Genomic DNA, 5,918 nt, shown 5'->3' on the forward strand with positions numbered 1-5,918 from the left:
AAACTCATTAGGCATTTTACTACATTACTTGTGGGCTCCCGTGTCCCATTTACTTCCTTTTGGGAATCCTTGGCCCTATTTACTTTCTTGGGGCATCCTTGAGCCTTTCTAATTCTATGCTTCTCATGGGCTTTTACTAACTCCTTGGGCTTCCTTGGCCCAATTATTTTGTACTTCATCCTTGGGGCTTATGGGCTTTTCATTGCCCCTTACTTTCTTTACTTACATTGCTTTGGGCCTGCTATGGCAGCTGTGGCCCATTCTCACTTTTCTATATCCATCCCGCCCATGAGTTTGCCACTTCTCTCTTTCCAGACATTTTTAGGTCCATTTGCTTCTTCAAGGTCCATTTGTTTGCTTTATGGACCTATGATCCATTATTCCAGTCACTTAGGCTTAATGGCTTTTCTATCCAACTTTCTTTTGGCCACGTTGTTGGGCTTCTTCCTCCTGTTGGGCTTCCAAAAAAATGAGCATCTATACAAGGATATTATTGTTTGTACATGTATGACCATACTCTTAGCTCCTGCAGCTATTGCGAGGTCCAATCCTGCTATTAAGGCTTCGTACTTTGCTTCGTTATTGGTTGTGAAAAAGTCCAGACAGATCATGCACTCGATCTTGTCTCCTTCTGGTGTGTGGAGTACTATGCCGGCTCCACCTGTGTGTCTGTTAGAGGATCCGTCTGTGTGGATACTCCACATGGAGCCAACTCCTTTACCGTCTTCGGGGGGAGCCAACTCCATGATCGCCTTCACCTTCTCCGGGTTGACCTCAATACCCCTTTGGGACTCCATAAACCCCAAGAATTTTCCTACGGCTACTCCGAACACGCATTTTCTTGGATTCAGTTTCATATTGTAAGACCGAAGAGTGTTGAAAGTCTCCTAAAGGTCGCTCAAGTGGTCGGATTCTTGAACACTTTTTACTAGCATGTCGTCTACGTAAACTTGCACATTTCTCCCAATCTGGTACACGAACATCCTGTTCATCAATCTCTGATATGTAGCTCCCGCGTTCTTGAGTCCAAAGGGCAGTACTTTGTAGCAGAAGAGCCCCTGCCTTGTAACAAATGAGGTCTTCTCTTGGTCCAATTCATCCAACTTAATCTAGTTGTAACCGAAGAACGCATCCATGAAGCTTAAAAGTTCATGTCTTGCAGTCGAGTCTACCAGGGTATCAATACGCGAGAGCGGGTAACTGTCCTTAGGGCAAGCCCTATTTAGATCATTGAAGTCGACACACATTCTCCACTTTCCATTTGCTTTCTTTACCATTACCACGTTCGCCAACCAATCCAGATAGTGTACTTCCTGTATGAAATCTACTTCCTGTAACTTCTGTACTTCCTCAGCTATGGCTCGGTCTCGTTCAGGGGCGAACACTCGCTTTTACTACCGGACGGGAGAGAATGAAGGTAACACATTCAACCTGTGGACTATGACTGATGGGTCGATTCCCGGCATGTCTTCGTGACTCTAGGCAAATACGTCCTTATTTTCTTTTAGGAACGTTACGAGTGCCTGCTGTGCTGACTGGCTGGCCAAAGTACCAATCCTCGTGGCCCGTTCAGGCCTAGAGTCATCGAGGGGTACTTCTTCTAACTCTTCCACCGATTCTGTTACCGTCCGCTGCTCTTCGATGTACATCGTTTATAGGTGGTCGTCCATCTCCATCATGGCCACGTAGCATTCTCATGCGGCTACCTAATTTCCGCACAGCTCTTCAACTCCATATTTGGTAGGGACCTTGATCATCAAATGGTTTGTCGAGGTTACAGCCTTCCATGCATTGAGAGTAGGTCGCCCGAGGATAGCATTGTAGGCGGATAAGCAATCAACCACAAGAAAAACCACATCCTTAATGATCTGCTAGGGGTAATCTCCCACCATCACAGACAATGTGACAACGCCAAGGGGGTAGACCCTTGTCCTCCAAAGCCAACGAGTGGAGCGTTTGTCAAAACTAGTTGCTCTCTACTAATCTCCATCTACTGGAATGTGGGGTAGTAGAGGATATCCGTCGAACTTCCATTATCAACCAAAACTCGATGCATATTGTAGTCTCTTACTCGTATGCTAACAACAAGCGCGTCATCATGCAGATGATGAAGGCATCGTGCATCTTCTTCCGAAAACCCAATGTTCGGGCTATCAATTCGTACCATTTTTGGTGCCAAACCCGTCAGCTGGAAGTTCTGAACCATCCGCAAATAAGTTTTGCAAGCTTTTTTTGGACAATCTTGCAGCAGTGGTGCCCCTGACAATCATCCTTATGTCTCCTATCGATGGTTTGGGGCGCTCGTTCTCCTGTTGGGGGGCCTGGTCTCGTGGTGGATTTGTCTTTTCCTTGCTGACAAACCTTTGCAGCTTTCCCTGTTTGATAAGAGCCTCAATCTATTGCTTCAGATCGTAGCAGTCAGCTGTATCGTTGCCGTGATCACGATGGAAACGGCAATATTTATCCCTTGACCTTTTGTTAGGATCCCCTCTCAATTTTCCAGGGAAGGTCAGGGCTCCTTCATCCTTTATCTGAATTAGCACTTGGTTGATCGGAGTCGTCAAAGGAGTGAAGCTCGTGAATTTCCCCGTAGGTGGTTTGGAACGTCTGTCCTCCCTCCGTTCTCCAGTTCTGTCGCACAGTACGAACAGATGTGGTAAAAAAAAAATTTTTTTATTCAACTTTTTCTCTCTCCTCTCTATATTTTATTCAGCTTTTTCTCTCTCTTCTCACAAATTCAACCCGTGTTGTCTCTATCTTTCTTCTTTAGATCAAATTCCCTCACCATCACCTCACCCTCACAGATCGAGCCGCCGCCATTGCCTCTGGTTTGAAGACTCCATCGCCGCAGATCTGAAGCCGCCATCGCCACCGCTGATCTAAAGCTCGCCTCTAGTTTTATTCAACTTTTTGATGCGCATCTCAACCACACCGCCGATCTAAAGCTCGCCGATCTGAAGCTGCATCGTCCTCCACAGCTCTCACCGCCAATGGTTGGTTGAGTTTGATCATTGATTGATCTATTGGGATGGGGGTTTGTTGAAGATTTTGAGTTTTTTTTTTCCTCTTTTGTTGAGGTTTTTGGATTTGGAATTTGTTGGAGGAATCGGTGAATGAGGTTATAGTTTGTGGCAGTGGTTGTAGCAATGGTTGTTGGTTCTTGGGTGGTGGTGACTGCCACTGGGCTATGCATTTGTGTATTTGCTAGGTTTCGGGTAAATATATTATTTTAATGTGTCGTAAACATTATTATAATGTATAGAATTGAAGAATAAAATATCTGATAAATGGGATATTGTAAAATGATGTGGTAAAATGAAAAAGTAGGCTTTTGGTGTGTTAAAATGATATTTTTATAAAATAGCTGATGATAATGCTATAAGGAGCAAATAAATAAGAAGTTGGAATAAGTTGTTTAAAAACTGAAAACATGTATTTAAATATATGTACCAAACAACCTCTAAACGTTACCTTTGGAATAAGTTGGGAGGTGCAGACGTGCAGCGACAAAGCTAAAAGCTTTGGAGTGCGGAATTTAGTGTTAGAGCTAATAATCAAAGAAAAGTCTTTCAAGCGGGTGAAGGGTTGGAACTGATATGACAAGTCTTTTGACAAGTCTTTCAAGTGAGTGAATCACGGGTTACAGCTGATATGACAAGTCTTCTGACAAGTCTTTCAAGTGAGTGAATCACGGGTTACAGCTGATATGACAAGTCTTCTGACAAGTCTTTCAAGTGAGTGAATCACGGGTTGGAGCTGATATGACAAGTCTTTCAAGTAAGCGAGGGTTGGTGATCAGATCAATGACCAAAAATATATTAACGCAAAAAGAATTGATGGAACAATATCATAACATAATAATAAAAAATAGTGAAAATTGAAAATATTATGAAGGTATTTATGAAATAATTTTTTCAATAATTGTACAGTACTGAGAACTATTTGACCACTTAATTTAACAATTTCTTACCTGAGATGTGAGATAATAAGCTATTAATTATATGGATACAATTTATAAAATAATATTGATTCAGGCTTGGTTTGGATACAGCGTTTTCTGCGTCTGCGTCTGAGTCTTCTGTTTTTTTTTTTTTTTTCCTTCTTCTTCTGCTGCTGCAGCACGGGTCAGGGGACAAGGCTACTGTTCATGTTACTGTGCATGAATAGTAGCCGCATTTTGCTGACTTTCAGCACATTTGTGGGTCCCGTGTACTGTTCATGGGACCCACAAACTTCACTTTACAAAAAAATTTTATTAAAAATGGGTCCCACGGTACTATTCACACATTTAAAAATTATTTTGGTACAGTGTTTTCAGTTTTCAGTTTTCAATTTTCAGCAATAAGCCCTATCCAAACAGACCCTCAATGTTGGTTTTCTTCTATAGGAGCAATTTGCGAGATCTCATCACGTATGATTTACTACATTGGAGACTCCAAACAGATTAGCACGAATAGTTTGTTTCAAGTTTCAACCATAGTTAAAATTATTCAAATAGAAAGCAATAAAAATGCACACTAATGATCCATTTAGATACTGCTTATTTTACTGAAAACTGAAAATTGAAAACACTATAGTAAAATAATTTTTAAATGTGTGAATAGTGTCGTGGGACCTATTTTTAATGAAAGTTTTGTTGAAAAAAGAAATTTGTGGGTCCCGTGAACAATGACGAGACCCACTAAACAATGCATAATCACATAAAAAATGACTTTTAAAAAAAAAAAAAAAAACCAAAACAAAACAAAACGCCAAACATCAAATGCTAGGATTTTAAGCCGTATCCAAACGGGTATTAATTTGATAACGAAATGGAAAGTTAATGAAAAATCTTTTTAATGGAAAAGGAAAAACCATTCCAATGATCCAATCTTATAGAAAATTATTAAAAGAAACAGCCACAACAATTTTTGCACAATTAGACGCTCTATTATAACTTCACCAAATGCCCGCTAATCTTCCAACCATAGTGGCCTTATAATCTCTGAAATCCTTCTCCGCAAACTTCCTCTACAAACATAATTGCATAACTTCAAATGGTCATATCTCATTAATTTCAAATCTAATAAATTGGGTCAAATTTATATTCATTTTTAATCCTCATGTGTTTACATTCCAATTAAACAAGTTTCAATAAAAAATTTATTGTAATGCAAAAGATATGAACAAAATTACAAAAGATCATCAACCCATCATCTTTGCAGCCACTAAATCAAACTTGATACGTTTTGGAACTAAAGTTTGCCAACAAGTTTATTAACCCTAAAATCTTTGTCGACCTAGAGCCCAGAGACTCTCTCTAGAGTCTTTATACGTATTATTCTATTCTGTTTCATTCCTTTCTAAACTCCCAAACAAAATGTAAACCCATTCTCTTCCCTCCGGCACTTTTAATAGTATCCATGTGCCATTTGAAATTTTAAGGTCGTTTTGCTTGAACAGGGTAGGCAAGGCACATACGCCAAATCACTTCTACGGTTCCCAAGCCATTGCGTAAGTCCTAAATTTTGTGGGATAAAGTCAAAAGAGTAAATAGAAAGGTAAAGGGATCTTGTATGCGACCCAAAATATCTTCCAATGGTGTTTCTATAATAGATAAGGTGGTAAGGATGTATACATGTTACATGTACTTATTTATTTATTTTATGAAAGTTACATGTACTTATTGTTCTTGGTTAACTCATAATTTTTTATCTTTAATTTTTGTTTTTAGAATCTTGGTTAATTCATAGAGTTGTGAGAAACCGCCGATATTTTAACGCATGTTTACATGGTACGTGAACACATCAAACCTATTTGACTTTTTCAAGTGATCAGAATATTATTCTAAAAAAAAAAAAAAAGGTGACGTGAATATAATGTAGCATTTAGTCACATATGCGTGTGTGTATATATATATATTATTTGATCAACTAATA

This window comes from Castanea sativa, chromosome 3, assembly GCF_040712315.1.
Source record: "Castanea sativa cultivar Marrone di Chiusa Pesio chromosome 3, ASM4071231v1".
NCBI classification, from domain to species: Eukaryota; Viridiplantae; Streptophyta; class Magnoliopsida; order Fagales; family Fagaceae; genus Castanea; species Castanea sativa.